Source organism: Ptychodera flava, chromosome 1, assembly GCF_041260155.1.
Source record: "Ptychodera flava strain L36383 chromosome 1, AS_Pfla_20210202, whole genome shotgun sequence".
Lineage (NCBI taxonomy): Eukaryota > Metazoa > Hemichordata > Enteropneusta > Ptychoderidae > Ptychodera > Ptychodera flava.
In genome coordinates this window covers 39,619,424-39,643,064 of record NC_091928.1, presented here as the reverse complement: position 1 = coordinate 39,643,064, position 23,641 = coordinate 39,619,424, and the positions used below count along the sequence as shown (strand labels likewise).

The 23,641-nt window shown below is 38.5% G+C and overlaps 2 protein-coding genes and 2 long non-coding RNA genes across 5 annotated transcripts in view; 2 read left to right on the top strand and 2 right to left on the bottom strand.

The window, feature by feature from the left end:
• Positions 1-23,641, bottom strand: part of LOC139137307 (uncharacterized) — a 622,870-nt gene that overhangs the window by 505,277 nt on the left and 93,952 nt on the right. The gene's annotated exons all lie outside the window — the stretch shown is intronic.
• The window catches only part of LOC139137018 (nectin-3-like), a 69,866-nt gene that overhangs the window by 40,092 nt on the left and 6,133 nt on the right, over positions 1-23,641 (top strand). The window lies entirely within an intron of this gene.
• LOC139137013 (uncharacterized) lies at positions 12-1,308 on the bottom strand. Its single transcript, XR_011553289.1, has 3 exons — positions 1,232-1,308; positions 937-1,045; positions 12-460 (listed from the first exon to the last, which is right to left on the bottom strand). It is a non-coding gene; the product is annotated as an uncharacterized lncRNA (long non-coding RNA).
• LOC139137010 (uncharacterized) lies at positions 5,534-12,346 on the top strand. The gene is made up of 3 exons (XR_011553288.1): positions 5,534-5,631; positions 7,668-7,744; positions 11,799-12,346. It is a non-coding gene; the product is annotated as an uncharacterized lncRNA (long non-coding RNA).

Sequence of the window (23,641 nt, the reverse complement as noted above, 5' to 3'; positions counted from 1 at the left end):
ATACAAAAATATGCAATTTGAAAACATTTATTCTATTACATAAAAATCATGTTCAGTACAAAAAAGTGACTAAGCATATATTGAAAATAAATAAATATCATTGAATCGCCCAATCAAGAGCGTCGTCAGGGGCAGCACGCAGAGAATGCGCCCCATCTCTTCTTGTGTGAATGTACTTCCCCCCCATTTTTTTTAACTTTTTTTCGTGTTTTGCATCTAAAATCTCAAAAACTCTGTCAACTCTGGTGGCCCTCCAAGGGAGTGGCCGCCTGCAAAGGAACTTTCTCTTTCTATTTGGAGCAATATTAAATTCGTCGTCAGAGGAAGATTCGCAGGAGCCTGAGTCTGTCTCTTCACTGGAGATATAATCTGTAGTTTTCAGCAGCATGGTTATGTAATGTTTTTCCTGTTGACTAATTGACGATGAGGATTGAAGCATGTCACGGCGCCTTGTTAGTTTCTGCAAGGGTAAAAATAGAAGCTCTTAAATGTTTTTGACAGGTTATGATTGATCTATTACGTATATGCCATACAACATACATTCAGGTTGTATCAATAAATAAGCAGAATCATTATATCTTTACAATACGAATTCAATGCATTCCTTATATGGTCACACATAGACATGGGTATTACTTGTCAAACAATGGCCCTAGAGATTATGGGACGTTAAGCTATACTTTTTCAATTTAGCCACGTGTGACTCGACTGAACAAGTAAGAAGCAAAACATATTTTGCAGAATAAAGAAACTGTGCAGTCTTATTATCTGATGTCAATGTTTACAAATATAATCAATGAAAACAAAATAAACATGGTCGATATCACATATTTAGCGTTTTCAGCAGTATATGTTTTTGGGGTATTGTCAAACAAATCTTAGCTTGAGTAGAACCTTTAATAACAGGTTTTTGCCACCTGCATGTACACAAATTACCTGTTGTTTTCTTTGTCTGCGGGCTTGTTTTTTCTTAAACGATGCCACAGTTCCCTTTTGCTGCCGTTTGCTTTCGCGCCGTTTCGTCATAAATAAGTTTTCGTTGCAACTGTAATAAAGAAGAGAAAGGAGATAATTACTTTCAAGGTAGGGACAAATTATAATCATTAAGTGAAAGAGAAGAAAGCACCAACCGATCAAAAATGTGTGTGATTGTCGTTAGTCAAACCATCAGCACAAACTGTTGGTAAGAAAAGGAAATAATGCAAGCGTGCACTACATCAATGAAACTCACCATGAATAACAGAGTCATCTTCTGTCATCTGCCCTTGGACAGCTGTCTTGATTTCCTTGTTTATCTGCACATTGTGTGCATGGCAAATCTGGAAGATAACAGTTAACCAGAATGAACTAAGCTAAGCATCACAAATTAAAGTGAACCGTGAAAATAAAAATGATAGCATAGAAGGTTTGGAATGTTTATCCCGGAGGTACATGACACAGGTTTGAAATTCTTACTGATTTATTATGCTTGCTGCTTTTGCGGTACATACAGCTAGATTGAAAAATGTTTGATATATTGAAAACTATCTCAGTTACATAATTTATTATTAAACACAAGAAAGTAAAATTTGTATATTCATTATATTCTTTCCAGATACTATTTTAGTATCTTCCTTCATCATTTGCGTTTTTAAGTTGTAGTTGAAATCGTTTAGTATTCGTCTCTATTGTCATTAGAGCAAAAAAAAAATATAAGTAAAAATGTATACTTACGGTTTGGTCGTATCCCACTTTTTACCAGCGTCTGCGTCGATAAGTCCATCATAAATGGAATGAATAGCACTCTGAAAAAGAATAAGAAATATACAATCAACATGTTAACCAGTGTTCACAGGTTCTCTGTTGTGAGGTAACAAAAAAAACATATTACAGAAATTCCGTAGTCATTTTGGAGCATAAGATATTCTTCGCACAATTCGTTGTTAATGTAGGCCTATTAAATGTAATAGATACACTCTTGCACATAGATTAAACAATGTGTGCAAGACAGCGGAGCGGCATTTCGGCGGCCCAGCTATGGGTCCTGATCACTGTATGTACTATCAAATGCTACCCGTATGATTTCCGTTTACAGTACAGTTATCAATAAAAATTTAAAATGCATATTTCAACATTAAATGCAGGCAAGTGATTTTACAACGCTGTAAAATTCGCCGAGTGAAAACGTAACAGCAGGTAACTGGTCGTTTCGGCACCAAGTCGTTTCGGCCTCGCAATTTCCGGCCCAAAGTCGTTTCGGCACCGCAACCCAAGACGTTTCGGCATCCCTGTTTCGATTTGTTTTCAAACTATTTAGTAATTGACTGACCGGTCATATTCGTAAGCGTGACCTTTGCGTTCTGACCAGTACTTTTCTGTGCATTTGTGTGACATTTGCCGTGCTGTTTTGGCACCGCTTTCAAACATTTGCCGTGTCGGCGGCTATTGCTATCGATAAACTTGTGTCACAGATTTGAAAATGATATGAAGTTTTTTTCTTACGGTCTCTTACTATGTTCTCACAAAGTGAAGCATGATGTACATGAATGTTATTTGACACTACTTTTTTAGTGCTTGGATGTGCAACATTACGCTCCAGCACTAGTTCCCTCAGATAGCCCTGAGCAGTGCCGAAACGTCTTGGGTCGCGGTGCCGAAACGACTTGGGGCCTGAAATCGAGAGGCCGAAACGTCTTGGGCCGAAACGACTTGGTGCCGAAACGTCTAGAAACCTAACAGTAGACCTAAGCGCCAAAGCCGTGCACTGTGCGCTATTGGCTGTGTGTCACATAGGCAATCCGAACGATTTCAATTTGCACGTTCAATCTCAATAAAACGCATGTTTCAACATTAAATACGGCTAGTTTTCAATCGGGTTCGAACCCACAACAGCATCAGTGGCCTGGACAGAAAAGTGACTTTTAAAAAATTCGTACTGCGCCTGTGCCTTGCCGATGCTGTTCGCAACACAGGCGTGATACGACAGAACGTCTTTACGTACATATTATCGACGTTGCGTGGGAACATACTTCAACATCACGTCACAGGGGGCAGATGAAAGTCCCCCTGGGGTTGGGAGGTTTTCTTTGTGCAACGGTTCACCTTCAATATTTGATTTTATTAATTTTGACTGTGATATTTCAAATAAAGCTTTCGACTCCAAACTGTCTGACTGTGTTTCCAATTCCTTATCTCCTCTTCAACCAGTGCACATACCACTCTAATTGCTGCGCAAACATTGCCAACTTGTTAATGACTGAGCGTATCAGCGGATTAGCTTATTTAAGTCAACACCACAGCCGTCCCACACGTAATGTGTGTGGGACGGCTGTGGTGTTGACTCAATCACTTAATCCGCTGATACCGACAGCGGATTAGCAAGTTGGCAATGTTTTCTGAGCAATTACAGAGGCGTATACACAAGTTGGAGAGGAGATAAGGACTTGTCGGTAATATATAAAGCAGTCAGACGGTGTGGAGTCGAAATCTGTATTTGAAATACGATAGTCAAAATTAATAAAATTACTTGTAGTAATAAAGAAAGCAGTCAGACGGTTTGGACTTGAACTTTATTTGAAATATCAGCCAAAATTAATAAAATCAAATGAGGTAAACCGTTGCACAAAAAACTCCCTCCCCACCCCAGGGGACTGATTTCTTTCCCCTATGATCACGTCTGTATTGCGAGCACTGGCCGAGCTCGCTCGCATACACTAGCACTGGCCAACATCTCCCTGGATACAGGGCCTACGTCCTCGATTTGTCAAAATATTGCCTAAATCTAACTTGTCCATACCTTAAGTTTTCTCGATGGCCTTATTTTTCGCCTAGCCCGAGACTCTTCTGCCAGCTTTTCCTCGAGTAACTGCTGCTTTTTTAGCATTTCTTCTTGGTTCTTGAGGAGGCGCTGAAACTCTTCTCTGCTGATAGTAACTTCTTCAGTAGTACTAGTAGACGGTCTTGCGGCGTCAGTGCCCGGACCCACGTCCTCTCCACCCAGTAGAAGTTCTCGTCTTGGCCGGATGAGACCAAGAATGGATGATGACTCAGTCAAACTGGACTGCGGAGTTACTTCTGTTTGATTTCGGTGCTTGGCGTAGACATCGTAGATGATTTCGAAATGCTGAGGGTTGTTTAAACTTCGCGGTTGTTGTACTGTTTATATACACATATGTATGCAAATTTCGATTCATCTTTAGCATATACCACGCCCCATTAGGCTCTAACCTTTGACATTAATGGGAAGATCCACAAAATAATAAGACGCACTCGCACATTACATATTTGTCTGTGAACATAGATGAAACATTATAATTTGTAGGTTTGATTTCTGATTTCTGTAAAAGAGCCAAATTGTGGAGCCAACATTCGCGTATTTTAAATAGGCACTTTGTTTTGAAGCGCACGAGGACGTTCTGAGCATGAGGGCGCTGCCAGACCTGAACTTTGAACTTCCTGTTCCTTGACAGAGTTTCCGGCGTGCAACGAGAGACGCGAATCCGAGAGCACAGAGAGTGCTACAGTATATATACAGGTAAGTTTATTTTATAAAGGCAAGGCAATCGGTGAAAAGGAATAAATGTTTTCTTCTCCATTTCACGCTTGGTATACATCGGTAGACGACGAAGTAAAACCAAAGTTAAATTTCTCCCTCGGCATGTATCGTGGATGTGTACTATATCCGTGGCGGACCGGTACAGAAATTCAGAATGGATCGCAGAATGTTTTGGAGGCTAGAAACTTGAATACGTACCGTTTCGACCCATGAATTCACCAAATCCTTGACTGAATTTTGGCCTCCGCCGCCGATGGTACGGTTTGTAATAGTTGGATCCCCGGGTCCCCTTACCCCTCCCCTCCAAATGACCCTACGGTTCCGTGTTGTTTCGATACGTATCGGCCGCCGCGTGATATGCATGCGGACTTTTCTATGCATACCACGCGGCGGCCGGCCAACATGTATCGAAACACACGGAACCGTGAATGACCCCCACGGATATGCTGCCCCTGCTCCGATGTACAGATTTAGCCGTACGTAAGAAAAAATACTGCCAAGAAAGTAGCATCAACGAATGTATTGATTTGTATACCAAATCTCCATACAGCTTCAGTAGAAAATTAAGTCGTGTTTACCACTCTACTTCAACTTACGTTCGTAGGGCAAATGTCACTGTTTCACCATAGAGGAGGCTATAGGCTAGAGCTACCAAAATTGGTATTCCATGGTTTCACATCGGCACGAGGGAGAGTGGTTTTGAACACAAATAGAGGAATAAAGAATACACTTTCAATTTTGTTATGGGCATAAAATCAAAAAAGCTATAGTCCTAAAAGCAAATAAATTCATTGTCAAATGCAGCGGTGAGCTCATGTCTGGAAATAGTCCAGAAAAACATATCTTATCAGGACAAGACTCAAATTATTGTAATGCATCCATTGTTTCCATGAACATTCAAGCGATTTAGTCATAGGTTTAAGGTTTTTGGGAAATGGCATGATCCTAGTACCACTGTTATGACACAAGTCATGACTAACAAAGCAAATACTTAGGCTTTCCCTATGTTTTTCCCTGTAGGTCGCTACATGCCAGTTTGAAATAGCAATCTTCATCAGTTATTGTAATTGTTGACTGATACTTGAATTCTGAATACGGTAAGTTGCAAGATCCTTCCTGTTTAATTTTAGCGAGGAAGTAATGTTGCTACCACCATGGTTTCTTAGGTCTGTGTACTAGTATATACATCATGCCATAGCCAAGCCAGAATAATCAAGTATTGACAAAACAAAAATATTCTTCAGATGACAATTTTAATTGGGTACAAGACAATATATACGCTATTTGCAAAGAATTATGTGTTCTTCATAATTTTTTTCCCAGACTGTCATGTCAACACAATTGATCATGTATTTTTAATGTCTATACTGTCCCACTTATAATTTCACAATTTGTTGAATATCGAAAAATATTTTGAAATCTTCAAACTATTCGAATTTTGTCTTGAGAATCTACCAAAATGTTAGTGTTAGAATGTAGCTAGTGTGGAAGGGTCTTGTTGATTTGCCCATCCTTCTGGTTTGTTTGAAAACTTGAAACTGAGCAAGGTGTTCACCCATTCTCACCTTTGATCACAGCAGCCAGTTCATGTTGTCAGTCTGTAAACATGAAACAATACACTGTTTATTGGCTTGTCCACTGCTTGTCCCTTATCTTGTCAGGTGTAAAGACCACATGCACTGGACAAACAATGCATTGTTCATTGGCTTGTCCACCGCTTGTAGGCTATAGAATGGTCAAATATGTACAGGAAGTAGACCATTTCATGCAACTTTCAGATTTCCTGAAGAAACTAGCTCTAAGTATGAACGTTTAGCTTGATAATCTGGTGGCATTCAGAGTTGTTTATAATTGTCTAACAAACTGCTAAATGTTAGGTTACATGAAACATAGGACCAGGTCCAAGCCAAAGCACATGGTTGTAGCGGAAGAGTCTTGACTTTGCCAGCTGAAGTAATGTAGTGTCATCAAAGGTTTCCTAAAGAAGTTTACAAAATATTTTAGCCTGTGTTGGTTTCAACCCATAATATTTATGACCCTGGTTGTTTCAGCCTGGCACCCTAGCCGTGTCTGCCCGTACAAATGCAGCCCACACCCCAACTTTGCCATAAGTTCAAGAGCCCATGACTTCCTTGATGTTTTTTGTGGACCTGAGAGGTCTATACACATACACACTGTCACAGATAATTGTGGGGTACAGAACTGCAGCAAAGCCCAACTTAAACTTTCATCTAAGTTTAACTTACCTTATCATTTGGGTGTAATCTTGCTGAGTAAGTTGGAGCAATATTTTACATGATGAGAAATACAAACATGGTAGTCATCAATTTTGTTAATTGCCAAAAGTTTATACATTTGCAGTTTCCCTAGTAAATTAGAGTCTGGTCTGTTGATTTATAATTTGCTAGTGACCCCACTTTAATTTTATAACAGCCCAAGAAAACTGCATACTCTAGTTACTCATAGCAAAAACATCTCGGGTGTCTGGACTGAAACAGCAGAGGTCATGAAAGTTACAGGCTAAAACTCACACAGGCCCTGAAACAACAAGAAATGGTGTGTGGGTTGATGGGTGTCTTTCTTTAACACTTGCTATAAAATAAGGCTTGGAAATGTTTGTGTATTTTCATCGCGTAAGAAATGTGAACTAAGTTTAAACTGCTACAAATATGGGTGAAGTTAGATAAACAAAACATTTTGATCACAATTCACGCAAAGCATGATGTAAAGAATACAAGGACACAAATAATCCCATCTGATGTAAAATCATCACTGTGCCTGTACTCCCATAACTAAGACAGTGTCTTTATTTGGACAATGAATATTAACATAGTTATATGTAAAGTAGTGAAGCCAAGAAATAGAGTAGATTTCAGAGTAATGATCAATGTCAGTAAAGAAGCAGGTGATGATAGTTGAATTATGGTCAACATAACAGTAACAAGACAGTCTATTGTTTACACCAAGTTGAACAATTGCACATGTCTTTGCAAAACAAGACCATGGACATTAACCAAGCTAAAACCTTGTCATAAGAGACATTTTTTGGAAAGGACATACTACCACACTGTCATGACACAAGTCATGACTAACCAAGCAAAAACTTAGGCTTTCCCTATATTTTTCCCTGTAGGTCGCTACATGCCAGTTTGAAATAGCAATCTTCATCAGTTATTGTAATTGTTGACTGATACTTGAATTCTGAATACGGTAAGTTGCAAGATCCTTCCTGTTTAATTTTAGCGAGGAAGTAATGTTGCTACCACCATGGTTTCTTAGGTCTGTGTACTAGTATATACATCATGCCATAGCCAGGCCAGAATAATCAAGTATTGTCAAAACGAAAATAATTCTTCAGATGACAATTTTAATTGGGTACAGACAATATATACTCTTTTTGCCAAGAATTATGTGTTCTTCATCATTTTTTCCAGACTGTCCCGTCAACACACTTGGTCCTGTATTTTTTAATGTCTGGTGTGTCCCAATCATAATTTGACGTTTTGTTGGATACGGCCCTGTGTATGGCTCTTGTGCATCCCTCATAGGCTCTTCACATAATGTTCACACAGACCACACTTTGTTTTGCTGTCAATGGTAACTTGTACGGTGCAGGTTCACCTGGTGACTGTTTCAGAGAATAATTCGAATTTTCCTGACAATATACCAAAATGTTAGTGTTAGAATGTAGTAGTCTAGTGTGGAATAATCTTGTTGATTTGCCCATCCTTCTGGTTTGTTTGAAAACCTGAAACTGAGCAAGGTGTTCACCCATTCTCACCTTTGATCACAGCAGCCAGTTCATGTTGTCAGTCTGTAAACATGAAACAATACACTGTTCATTGGCTTGTCCACTGCTTGTCCCTTATCTTGTCAGGTGTATAGACCACATGCACTGGACAAACAATTGTTTATTGGCTTGTCCACTGCTTGTAGGCTATGGAATTACAAGATAATATCCCATGATTCATTTTGATCTTTAGCAATAGATATTCCCCAGTCAAGCCTAGCATAGCTCACATGTGTAGAGAAAATTGTAGACAACATAAAATTTTTGAAAGCATACTTTGAAGTAGACAATTATTGTCAATATCAGTCCAGATGATTTTGAAAATAATGCGTTACTGATAGAGGGAAATTGAAATTTTATAAAGTTATCAAGCAGTTGTGTGGCCAGCCAAACAGAAACATTGCAGTATGACAGGGACACTGGAAGAACCTGTATGTCAAATAAAATATGCTGAATTTAGCCTGCATTTGGTGTACCAATCTGAGCTTAAAGCATAAGTCTGCATCCGTAGTCAGGGCATGAAAATTATGCTGGTCTGAGGTCCTGGACCAGTGATTTTTTATCGCAGACCAGTATAAAATCACCCCACAAAGTCCGCAGACCAGTAGGAATGGGAGCCAATTAAATTTCGTTTTGGGGATTTTCCTGATGTCGGGGTCAAATGTTTCACTGAAGCAGCTTGTTATGCTAAAAAGCTAAATCACCATCACTTGGCAACAGAGGCGGGAACGTTTCCCTCTAGTGCTTACTACATCATGTGAGATGCTGTGATCAGCGAATAGTACTAGTAGAAGTAATGCTTCTGGAGGTCGTCCTGATAATGCAAACCGTGCTAAGGGTTACTTGAGGAGTCTGAAATCTGTAAAGTTTATCAAGATGTTGTACTTCTTGTTAGATTATTTACCCATTGTTTCTGATTTGTCAAGAGCCTTTCAATTAGAAGACCTGTTGATTGTTGAAATTCCAGACAGACTTGAACAAACTGTCGTGAAACTAAATGCACTAAAATCTGTTCCTGGCAAAAATCTTAAATATTTTCTTGAAGTGTATAGTGTTGATGATCGTAAATTTGGAGTTTGGAAATCACTGGCAAAGCATTGATGCCAGAATACACTGTTGATGAAGTCTACGTCAATCTCATAAATAATACAATAAGATATATTAATGAAAGATTTGATATCATGAGCCAGTAACCACTCAAAGAAATGCAAAATCTTAAATTTCATAAATGGCTTTTAGGTGAGGAATTATATGAATATGGTAATGTTGAAATGCACAAACTAATGTAGGAAACTCCTGTTTCCAACTATTTCTCTGATGCAGAGAGAGAGTCAGTTTGCAGTGATTGGCTAGCAGTAAAAATCTATTGTAGGAACTTTAGAGACTAACTCTCTGCTGAGTGTGTATTCATTAGTATTGCAGTCAGTTCATGTTGTTGGTGAAGGCATGGTCAAGTTGTTAGATTATTTGTTCACAATGTCACCCAGCACAAGTGCATGCAAAAGAGGCTTTTCAAAGGTGAACAATATTAAAACGCACATCTATGACTCAAAATTTTCAAGATCAGCTGTTTATTATGTCAGAAGGGCCAACCCTTCAAAGATTTGATCCAGATCCTGCCATAGCAATGTGTCACTGTACTGTAGATTTCCCATAATTCATTATGATTTGTTTCCTCAGAGATCCCTGAGTGAAGTCCTCCATGTGTAGACAAATTCACAGACTATTTATCATAATTTTGAAAACGTACTTTTATTCACACTTTTCTTCTCAATTCTCATTTTAAATAATGTGGAAAATTATGCATAATTGAGAGAGGAGATGGCATTTTTGTGAAATTTGCCACAGATTGTGTCCTCAGCCATACAGAATAATGTGATGGAAAGTAGGGAGACTAGTTACACCTGTTTTATGAAACAAAAGGATATTGATTTTTTGCAATGGAAGTGACAAAAGAAATTTGCATGCTAAGTTTTCTCAGAGAACGACCCCTTCAGTTCGTCATAACTTGCTGCCCAAAAAGCACGGCATTTGTAGTACCTACAGAATGTTACTTTTATGGTTGTTTAGTGGTTATTTTGAATTTTTCACTAAAATATCTAAACGTACTTTTATTAGATATTGTTAAAAAATATTCTGATGCTGTACATTAGTGCTTACATGCAGAACTGAAAAAGTTTTTAGAAAAGTAACCTTCAAGGATACAAATCAAAGAGAATTGTGAGTAATTTTTTGTGCTGTGAGGTGGCTCATTACCCCTGAAATAGGTAGACATATTGAAGGACACAAACTCTCGGGTACTCGTAAGACAGAAACTACTGAACAAGAACTTGTGAAATCTGCCAAGTAAATGTATACATGTATGCAACATGTCTCTGTATGTGCATCCCAAGCAAACCTCACCGAAATAAAAGCAAATTTAAAATGAGTAAGAGAACTGAATCATTTGTGTATTGTTATGCAAAGTTTGTGGACCAGTGGATTTTACCTTGGGACCAGTGAAAAAAAGGGAAATTTTCAGGCCCTGGTAGTATGTACGTCTTTAACCCTTTTCCTGCTAGACAGTATCACTCCCCCATCAGCCAAGTCAGTAAAAAGCGGTATTGAGCCAAAACATGAAGTATTTTAACCAACTTGGCTTGGTATGTTATAGGATCTTTAATCCAAAAATATCAAGTTTACAGTATTTATGTTTTCAACAGCTTTCAAATGTACAGTATTGTGTTAAAATACACCATATGGAATATGTTGTGTTTCATTTATTTTAACCATCTTGACCTGGTGGTGAAATATGGACTTGGCAGGAAAAGGGTTTAGCCGTTCACTGTAAAAATTTGAGAACCACTTCGCATTCAGCTTGTACTTAGTGTGTTGATGCATTTGGGGCTGTAGATGGGATTTTGTTCGAATGAAGTTGTCAATGCCCAATGAGCTGATAAAATGTGAAAATTGGCAGAAATTGATAACCCAAGAACCCCTGTTCAGATTTGTTTGAAAATTAGTGTGCAAGTACTTTAGGTGGATCTCATACAGTTCTATATATTTCGTGAAGATATATGTATCTTGACTGTTTATTGTTGCTGAAATTTTTGGTGATTTTTATCATTTTCTGTGAAAAATCTTCTCTGAAACAGCTGGCCAAATCGCTTTCAAATTTATTTTGGTTGTTTACAAGGGTGTTACCTTTCTAATTTTATTTACTTACACATATACACAATGAAGTTAATTTGTTTGATATAATCCAAAAGGGCTGCCAGTAGACTTTGCACAGTTAGTTGCATATACAAACTCTTCAGTTGTTGTCAAGAATCCTCATAACACAATGTCAAAGATTTAAATAATATTGAATTGGTTGGGATTGTTTCATCAGTGATGACTTGTACTTGATAGACTGATATACAGCCACATGTAGAACTGTAGATATATCTTTGTTCATATCTTGTAATTTGTATTCTTTGTTTTTGTGTTCTTTAGCACCCGATGGCTTCAAAAAGGAAACATTGTCCACACTGTGATGATGAGGTGATAGTAAAAGTCTACAAGCAGCACCGCAAGCGATACTATAATGAAATCTCTGACACCTGGACCACACTTGATGACATTGACCGAGAAGAAGAAGAATTACTGTTCAGTGATAAACGTTTTAAGATATTGTCTGGCAATGATGTTGACTCTGTCAGTTTTACTGATGATCAGCATGGACTCACAAGTGAAGAGAACATGGACATTGAAGGAATTCACGAGAACATTCAACATGGAGAAGAATTACTCCAAAATTTTATAAAGGATTTAGAGGAGGAAGACCGTGTGTACTTCTGTGAACCTGGTACAGACGAGGAAAGAGATTTTGTGAGTGGGCATTGTGAGATTTGGGACACTGTAGACGAGGACGATATAAATGAGGATTTCAAGGAACACTTAAACTCCTCAGATCTTTTTGTATCAGTGTCTGCAGCAGAGTCACATGATCCAAGGTTATTGACATTAGCCAATTTGTTTTGTCTTTTCTTTCCTACCTGTGGTATTTTCACAATGTGACAGATGCATGTATGATGTTGATACTTGGTTTTTCAAGACATTGTTTCATGTTTTAGGAGCAATATTCCCATGCATTTCTGCCTTTTCTATTCTTTTGCCTGTAAGTTTATACAAACTGAAAAAATCCATGGGTCTACATGAAGACAGGTTTATCAAATATGTTGTTTGCCCAAAATGTTGTTCAGTATATAAGTTCAATGATTGTTACAAGCGAGTGGGTAATAAAAATGTGCCTGTCAAATGTAAATTTATTGAGTTTCCTGCACATAAACAAAAAAAATTCAGGCAACCGTGTGGAGCACCTTTACTCAAAGAAGTAGAACTACAGGGAAACAAGAAGCGTTTATACCCATTTAAAGTATATTGTTACAATCTGTGCTACAGTCTTTATCAGATCTGGTCAAACGTGAAGGTTTTGTAGAAAAGTGTGAACTATGGCGTGACAGGAGACCAACGCCCGGTGTCCTGTCAGATATTTATGATGGCAGAATTTGGCGAGAGTTTCAAACTGTAAATGGCCGGTCTTTCTTAAACTTTCCACAAAATTATGCATTTCAGTTGAATTTAGATTGGTTTTGCCCATTCAAACATCTTCCGTATAGTGTAGGAGCACTGTACATGGTAATTCTTAACTTGCCACGTGTTGAACGGTACAAGAAGGAAAATGTCATCCTTGTCGGGTTGATACCAGGTCCTCGGGAGCCTTCACTGAATGTTAATTCTTTTCTCAACCCTTTAGTTGAAGAAATGAAATTGTTATGGGATGAAGGTTTAAACGTGTTCCATTATAGAATCTGGCAAAAAAGCAGTTTGTAAATTCCATGCTGCTTTAATTAATGTAGTATCTGATGTACCAGCAACAGAAAACTCTGTGGGTTTGTGGGACATACAGCTAAAAGGGGCTGTTCTAAATGTGAGAAAGACTTTGTGTGTAACAACTTTGGTGAGAAAATTGACTATGGGGGTTTTGAACCTGCAAAAAGCGAAACAATTCTGATCATCGGAAACAGGCTGAAGAGACTGATCAACAAATGTCTAAGAAAGATAGGAATTCATTAGTATCAAAATATGGGGCACGGTATACATCTTTAATGAGACTTGCATACTTTGATTGTGTAAGATTTCATGTCATTGACCCACTTCACAATTTATTTCTGGGTACAGGCAAACACATTATGAAAAATATCTGGCTAGACAAAGACAAACCAAAGATTTCTAAAGATCAACTTGAAACCATCCAACAAAAAATTGACATTACCAGGGCTCCATCAAATATGGGCAGAATGCCATTAAAAATAGCAACAAGTTTTGGTGGTTTCACTGCAGACCAGTGGAAACATTGGATTATTCTGTTTTCAGTGTTTTCATTGAAAGGAATTTTACCAGGGAAAGAGATGGAAATGTGGCGCCTTTTTGTACTGGCCTGTCATATGCTGTGTGCTCCGGTGGTAACTATAGCTAATGTAGCTAAAGGTCATTCATATCTAATGCAATTTTGTCGCCAGTTTGAGAAGATTTATGGCTCTGAAAAAGTGACTCCAAATATGCACTATCACACGCATTTAGTTGACTGTATTCTAGATTATGGACCTGTGTATTCGTTTTGGACCTTCCCATATGAAAGATACAATGGTATACTTTCTGATTATTGTGCCAATCACAGATCAGTAGAAATACAGATAATGCGGAAATTTATAAATGAACAATTACTTCACAGCATGCCTAAACCAAATGACTACCAGGAATTCAATTCATTTTTCCCTCTGAGTTGTCAACAGAATGTATCTTCACCATCACAGGCACAAACTGATGATGAATCAGTATCAATATTAGGTAGATTGTCACTAGGAATTGAGGAGTTTAATTTGTCACTTGCATTAAAAACAATGCACTTATTTCATATGGTGGGTCCTATTTGTATGGAATTCCTGGATGCATCATGGACAACTAATCTCAGAGACATGTACAGCACTTTTCTTGTAGAGTCTGCTCTTGACACACTGACTGGTTATATTAAGAAATGTGCTGCTGTGAAAGTGGGACAAGATTTACTGGGATCTGAAGACTCACGATACAAAAGATCTTCATTAATTCTGGCTCGCTGGTGTACACTGGGTGGCAAAATTGATCATCACAATGGATTACTAAGACCGGGTGTTATCGAGTACTTTTTCTCTCAGTATTTGTATGTGAATAGCAAACAGGAATTATTTATATCAGCAAAGGTGCGATGGTTTCAACAGCATCACAATGTCAACTATTATGGTGAACCAGTGGAGGTTTGGTGTAAGGATGCATATGAAATGTCTGGGCCAGCATCATTCATTCCACTTCAAAAATTCAAGGGAAGTTTATCGCAGGTTTTGACACCATTAATAGAGAGAAAATAATGTGTGTCATTCCACGTGCAGTTAAAATGTATTTGTGAAATGCAAACATGAGGTGGCATTTTTTCTTCTTATTGTAAATAATATGTATTTATTTTATTGAATGGCAAAACCGTGTATATTCCAGTAGCCCAGTTCATTGTTAATAAAAAAATATCTGTTGTGTTAAAATACATCTGAGATGTTGTTTGTGTTGACTCTTGTGTGCGCAAGCCAGTAAGCTTTCTGTGTCTTTCACTTCCCACAGAAAGAGAGAGAGAGAGGAAAAGCTGAGGTTCATTTTTCCATTGCGGTTCAACTTTTGAAACTTTTCTATGTAAGACACACAATAGTGAAGTTGTCCTCCAACACAAACAGCAAACACTGGATGACAATGTTTAATTTCTGTGTACAAACTGATCTTAACCATTTGGAGCCTTAGCCTAATCATGCAAACAGATTACTGGTATGCACTTGTTGGTGTTTAATGATACCTGTTTCAGCAGTTCGATACTTGCAAGCGAGCTTTAGGATGTTGTATAAAAAATGAAATTTCACCAAATGAAATGTATAAAAAATAATTAAGCTTATCACAGTGTATGAATATGCATAACGCTGGTCTATTCTTTCATCAGAAATTTAAAAAATATGAAAATGAATTATTTTGAACGTAAAGCCTCTTTGGAAATACATGAATGTCACAGTCACTTATTTTGAACAATCCCACCCCCCGCCCTCCCGTGTCGCCACAAATACACCTCACCTGATTTGTATTCGCGTATTGGGTGAAGAGCGGAATTGTATACAATTAGTGACTATTAAAAAAATCTTACGATGACTAAAAATGTAAAAAAAATGGCATGGCATGCCCCCTTGAAAAATATCTTCGCCCTCTCCTCTTCTAAAACTTTGTTTATACGCCCCCACAGATTTTTGCTTCGTCCCCTCTCCGCGGTTATTTTTGTCAACCCCCTGCACGAACACATTGATTTCCCCTGTTTTGACAAAAATTGATTCCTCCCTTGTGATTACTTTCACTCGTATTATATTCAGGAAAAAACTGCACACATCAGCTCTCATTGATTTATTTTGTCTGCATTTGTCATAGTGTGGTTTTTTGTGTACTCTTTAGCCATGATGAGACAGCGGGCTGTAAAACTTTACCAGCAGTTTCCACCTTTACAGGAAGGCTCTAAAGGTCAACCGTGTGCTTTTACCCTTTCCATAAAATTATCCGCTGCCAGCCAGATAAACTATTGTTTCCTGCCCTCGAAAAACTCAAAGCCTCCTGCCCCCCACAAATAAATAAAACAATTCGCCCTCACAAAATTGCTCCTGAAACAGCATCTTTAATGAACAACCCCGTTATCTGCTCCTGTATAGTTTATACATCTACAAGTGAGCGAGCTGGCGAGTTAGTTAAGTGCAATCACTGCACCCACATCGCAAACCTGGAACTCTTGGTTCACAAGTCGATTTTTTTGTCTGTCCTGATTTCTCATATATTACAGATATTATTTTTATTGTAAATAAATACAACACACATGCATACTTCCGACGATCGACGTTATCTACTATTACCATCCTCGCCGTGGGATCACAGTAGACCTTCTTGGAATACAGGGTGAAAGTTGACCTCAAACATAAGGGTCATACTATGTCGTCGTATTTCCGTCAGCGTATTAATCGTAAATTGGTACTTCAGTTTTCAGGTTTCATGGAAAACTTCATTTTTTTTTCTGAATATGTTACGAACAATAATCAAAATTGTACTTTTGATATTTACATGAATGTAAATATGTTCACCTTCGATATCGACCAAACAAAACGAGAGAGAGAGAGAGAGAGAGAGAGAGAGAGAGAGAGAGAGAGAGAGAGAGAGAGAGAGAGAGAGAGAGAGAGAGTGTGTGTGTCTGTGTGTGTGTGTGTGTGTGTGTGAGAGAGAGAGAGAGAGAGAGAGAGAGAGAGAGAGAGAGAGAGAGAGAGAGAGAGAGAGCTGAGAGAGAGAGAGAGAGAGAGAGAGAGAGAGAGAGAGAGAGATTAATTAGTTCACCTAGTGGACGTCTTGTAATGGTTTCCGGAAAGAAAGAAGGGGTAGTCAACGCATTGCCATAAGTGTGGTCATGCTTTTCTAAAAGGGCCAAGCCCTCGGCGTTGACACCGTGTTGATTTCCCTTTAAAAAAGCTCATAAACCAGGTGGGAGCCCCAGACCGGCGTTGACAACCGGACAAAACGAAAGAAAAGATTTACAACCCACGGCCAAATATTAAAGTGTTGAAAGTATTGCACAAAAGGAAAACAAAACAAGACAATTTTTATAAAATTTTGTGATCTGAACGCCCTGTCACTGAACGTCATCTCGATCTGACTTGTGCATCCACAAGTCCCCCTGTGTCAATGCAATATGGCCAGTGTCGGTCAACAACAGTTGGCCACAAGGGTGGTGTCGGTGACTTCCCAACCTGTCTTCTATTAGACTCTCATTTTGAAGATAGACGATATTAGCGAGATATGCTGTACAACTGCACGTTATTTTCGACCACATTCCAATCCTTCTGATATTAGTCTCAATCTTAGAAGACAATGTTATTGTCGACTTTATCCGATGATATAGGATAAAACTGCGCGTGTGGCATCGGCCACGTCCCCAACCTGTAATAGCTATAAACTCTATAACTCTAACTTAGCCGATATTTGCGACTTTATTCGATGACTGCATGTCAGAAACCCACCACTTCTCAGTTTTCCTAAACAATAATTTGTGAATTAGAGAACAATATCCGAAAATACCTAAAGTGCTGTGATGTCGCTGTATCCTCCTAAACCTTGCACCTGTCCAGTGACCTCAAAATTATCAGTTTTACCAAAATAGCCCTAAAGTTGAGCATGATGAAATTGTAGAATGTTCAATGAAAGGTAACTATTGTTTGCACGGCGTGTATGACAAGATATACTCAAAAGAGGTAAAAATCACACAATGCCTACTTAGTCCTTGTGATGTAGGAAATTTTTTGTATTCAGGTTTATGAATGTTTCTGATCTGGGCATCTTTGAGTATTGAATTTGGAAGCATATATGAGTAAAATTAAAATTGAATTAGACGAAGTCACACAAAGTAATACGGTCTGATTCAGTACGATAAACGATGAAAGTTGCACCCATCCAGAAATAAAATCATATAGACACATCCCTATTCTTCCACTTTTTGGCCTGTTCTCCGGTGCTAATAGATGCCTGTAGCACAAGATAGTTGATGTCAGATACACTCACTGTCACAGTTTCCAGACAGACTCCGTAATCGGACGAAGGTGCTCATCGATCACATTCTATCAAACAACCAACGGTTGTCACAGTCAAATCAGTGAAAGTAAACTGAGGTACATGTGTAATAATGGTCGTCCCAATGCGAGATTGGATGTATTCTTGTCGGTGATCGATATTACAGATATTAGCGAAAGTTAGCATCGTGGACCGAAAATCGCCGTCAGTTTGACCTCGCCTCACTCTGAGTCCGCCGTGAAAAACAATACATGATTTTTTACTTAATTGCATGTCCCCAGCGTGTGAAATTCACACCTGCCGATGACCCGAGACTAGCAGTTTTTATGCCGGACCAGTAACTTTCGAAAGATGTCCTGCTGTTCCTACAGACGCGGGCCAGTAACTTTCTCTGTGTACCGAAGTTTACCAGAATGTTTTGCTAAGCTAAATACCTGACAAAATTATTCAAAGATACGAATATATTGTTTCAAAGATTTGCATAACGGGAAATTAGCAAATAAAAGTGAACAGACGGATCGGTACTGCATCAAAGCGAAAGATCTTACCTATGTTTTCTGCGTTATTGAATATGCTCCCCATTTGTAAAAGCATGTGTTGGGATTAAGATCTCGTCGTGGTCATAAAAGAGTAATAGTTTAGCATATCGACCGTGTTGTATCACGGTCCCTCGGGAGGGACCGTGGTTGTATGTGTAGAGGAGAACTGGATTTCGAGGACACTTCAACATTGCGCTTTTGTATGATATTGGATATTTTCAACCACTGGACAACACAGTATCGAAATTAGAATTTTTGGTCAGATCATGGCCCCTCGACGGTGGAATTCCGATATTGGATATTTACCCACCGTTTTAGACAAGTCTAGTATCGTATAACTTAAGTTAGAGTCGGACTAAGGAAGTCGGGCTTGGCTAGACCGCGGGGCCAAATCTGTAAGGTAGTGATCTCCCATATATATATATATATATATATATATATATATATATATATATATATATATATATATATATATATATATATATATATATATATATATATATATATATATCGATTATATACCCGCGATTTATAGTATCGTCTTGTATCGAAGTTAGAGCAGAAATGATGAAGTTGGGCTTGGCAAGATCCTTGACGTTACGGTAGCAAATGTCCAACATATATATCGGACATATATATTATCGGACATTAGTCCCGAAATCGCCGATGAACATCGGTGATTTTACACATACCAGACGTGCCGGAGACACGAGGCGAGTCATTCTAGTGACGATATCGCCAATCGCCGATAAATATCGAGTAAATATCTGTTATTTCACAGATCCGGCGTGTCGAGACGCAAGGCAAGTCATTCCAGAATTGCCTAGTATCGTTTACCATTAAGGGTCCCGAAATCATCGATATGTATCAGCCGGAGGTAAAATATCGCAATTTCTCAAACCCGGTGTGCGGTGACAGAAAGCAAGTCATTCTTGTGTCGTCTAGTATATCGATATTAGGCCCGATATACAGATTGTTATGTATGGCGGAAATACATCGGACGTCAAACTTCGATATTAGAAAGTAGATGTCCGATATTTAAACACTGTGCAAAGTACCGTCTACATTATATTTTGACCTTGATGGCCATTTGCCTTGGTCACTGTAAAGATTACGCTTACATTTTAAATTTGTGATTCGTCTCTTAACGTAGGTTTCGACACTTCAGTATTATTACTCTTCATCAGTTGCCCTAATTTTTTGGTATTCCTTTCCTTGAATTTAATTATGAGTCCCTCAAAGGGGAGAAGCCAGAATCATTTTTTAAAAGAGTCAATTGTTGTATTGACTCCATTTGTCTATGATCCGGTGTTTGTGCTGCCAAAACTTACCCATCCCTGAACGTAGTTGTGGATGCTTAGCATTTCAGTGTTGGGACATATTTCAAGTCAACGCTTGTGCTGTTTTTCTCAATGTTAGAAATATTTGCCATGGAAGGCTATTTTAGGAAATAAAAACATTTTATGTGTTAGTCAGTGCTTTACCTTTCACTGATTTCATGTTTTTAACACTGAGATCAGATGCCCCAACTTTTTTGTTTTGATAGTCACCTTCATCGAAGAAGTAAAAAAGAAAAAAAGAATTATAAATCACAATAAAACAGTTTGATGTTAGGATTTTGAATGGTGTCTCTTTTATTTATTCAATGGCATTTTCTTGGCCCCTATACTGAGTGCGGGTAAAAAATCTCCGCTACATTTGGATTTTTACCTGATGATCGGACCAGTTGACTTGCTTCACGGCCAGTGATTTTTTAAAGTTGCTGGCCGCTTGACCAGTAGAGATTTTACGTGAGTTTCGCACACTGCATGTCCCACATTGAAATTTCACTCAAGACACATTTAGTCAGTCACAATCATATTCTGCGGGTGACAGACTACAGTACATTCAAAATGAGCAACAAATCCTGAAGGTATGGGCATCAATAATCGGAGGTCTCCTTTATGTGCGCACTCGATCAGTGCCCTGGTTTTGAGAATAAAGAAACGACACAAAAACTTTGCGTGAACTTCAAGAGGGTATTCGTGGATGGAATCTCTATACCTGTTCAATTTATTGATGTCTATTTCTTGTAAATACGACTCCATGCTGTAAGTGACATCATGCGAGCATATAGTGAGTTCTATCGTGAAAAATTGTCCCCTGCGCACAGACGCCCACAACGTATGAAAAAATATTAAACGCTTTTTTAGAAACCAATGATACTTTTTTAGTGTAAATAAAGATTAAAATCTTACAAAACATGTTCTAGTAATATACTGATTCGATCATTAGGATTTCACCCACGGTTGCTCGTGGTTCATTTGTATGGTAAGCTCTCCGAAAGATGTGAATCAGTTAAACACGTAGAGGCTGATCATGAGATGAGAACTGTTTACAATACGCATAAAGATTATCCATATCTTTAGACTTGGTTCACATCAAAGCTTATATGACCTGCATAGTGGAAGGCTAGTTAAATTTACGTTTCCTGTGATGAACACAGGTCATGCTGAGTTTTGTGTGAGAGATCGCATTCGACATTCTCAACAACGCCATGTGAATTTTATGCACATATCTTGGGGGATCGAGAGGTAAGTCCTCTCAATATGCCAAATACGATGATGTCGTCCTATGAATAATACATCCGTAAATACAAACTTCATCTCATGAATAATTTATAGCACTGCAGATCGTGCAAGAAAGCTAAATCTGTGATTCCGGGAGAAATTCTCTTGCATAGCGTTCATCCAACTTATGTATTTCATATAAAAACAGAACACAAAACATCGAGTTCACCGAACTCAAACATTCACAAATCACAAACTTGAACCAAGTCTACCGTATCGTATACAGTCAACGGCTATTCATTGTGTCCTAACCTAACTCTGGACTTCTAATGATACTTTTGGTCGCTCTTAGAAACCGTGTTTTGGTTTAGCATTCACTTGAAATACATGTCCCGATTAGAAAAAAACGGCCAAGAGCGACAAGACTCATCTCACGCCGCCACGGCCGCCATCTTTACTTTTACAGGGTTCAATACCACTGAACACTTATACGGCGTTGTACTATCGTCATCGCTGTTCATTTCACGAAAAGCTGCAAGTTTCGTCTTTATTCTGAAATAAGTGGGAAGACTAAGATAGCATTGAGAAAAACTTAAGTTTCGCTAACATGCAGTATCACGGGTTTCCTACTAGCTTGAATGGGTATCTCATCGCCGCTACGAACTCGGACCATACAGCGAACTCGCCCCATACTTTTCCATCGCCAAATGTTGTGGTGTAAATGTACACCAGGGAGTACAAAAATCTGCGCGTCAAAACTGTTACTGTCCAAAAATCAAAAATGCATGAACGATCAAAACGATCAAAACCAGATTATCGATTATCGGCCGCGGCAAAGTGAACGGTCTGACGTCACGCGTCATTTATGTGAATTGGACTCGGGTTGAAACTCATCTCGCGTCTACTGTCTATGATTATATTTGCAACAACCTCGCCTTTTGTTAGATAAGGTATAATTCCGTAGCAAACAAGGTTAAATACTTAGTAAATAACCATACTGCCACAATTCAAATGACCAAGGTGTGTTCAGACACAGACAATCAGTGGTTTAGATTATCTCAGTTCTACGACGATCGCGTCCATTGTGGTGCCAATTATGCTAATACCTTATCAAAGCCTCGTTAGCATTAATTTGCATCACTCTTAATCTGCACAAGTTGACGGGATAGTAATGGAACACACCTTGGTCATTAGAACTGTGGTAGTATGGTCAACTTTTGGTCAATTGAACAAGTCACTTTGGATTTTAAAACTTACTTCAGTGAAGCTGATAGTATTTCTGGTTTCTACAAGAAAGCTCCTTCAAGCTCACACTTTTTCCTTTCACACACTCGGGAAAATACAGATTACAACAGAAATGGTGAACCAACGTTTTTATCCGACCCTACTACCTCCATGATCCGACATACTATTGGAAATTGTTTCTGAACGTAAAGCCGAACTTTCTTAACTGCAGCTAATTTCTAAATTTAGAACTCTAATTAGCAGGCGATAATATCGCTTTCATCCGATATATCCTTGGAAAATTATTTTCACTTCAGGCCAGACTTTCTAAAGTACAGATATTTTCTAATTTTAAAACGCTATTAAGAAAGCGATAATTATCGTTTTTATCCGATATATCCTAGGAAATTGTTTTTCAACCTCAGACCCGACTTCTAAACTACAGCTATTTTCTAAATTTAGAACGCTATTTAGAAAGCAATTATTATCGTTTTAGCCGAAATATCATTGGAAAAGTTTTTTTTTTAACTTGCATGAGGCCCGACTTTCTTAACTACAGCTATTTTCCAAACTTAGAACGCTATTTTGAAAGCGATAATTATCAATGGTTTTGCCTCTTTTATCGTTTTTAGCTACTTTAGCTTCCACAGGAAATGGCTTTGAGGAAAAGACACAATTCCGCACCCAACTCGTTCTTTCTTCATATGCAGAGATCGTAACACAGTTTTTAGGAGTGTATTTGATCATAGACCCTCGAGAAAAAAAAACTTCTCGAGGGTCTATGATATGACCGATAATATCGACAGTATTAGGTCTGGACATGGAAATATAATCGAGATATCTCAATGTTCTCGGTAACAGTCAAACATAAATAATGGCTGTCACTTTCGCTATTAATTTGGTTTGTCGGTCCGTTTATAGTCGAAAAAAGCCGTGACTTTACGCACACTTTGATGGGGTTGGGGGCGCATCAGTCGCATCAGTCGGGAGCTGCACTTGTATATTTCTGATCACGGTTTGTGGAGGGACCGTGTTTAGGTAATGAAAATGTGACGGAACAACAGTATACTTCCATAATGAAAAGCTCTTGCTGCACCTGGCTTTACAGTGGCGATTCACTATGTATTAATTAATTGTTTCGTGCTTTGCCATGGTAGTCAACCATGTACACATACGGTGTTTTTGTTGTCCAGTCAAAAGACAGCTTTTATCGTGGCTTTAATCATGCATGTAAAACTGCAAATAAATATGCTGTCTTCTCTACTGTGCAAACCATGACAAAATGATTGCCTTTTTGTTGGGTTGCATGAGCACAGAGGTG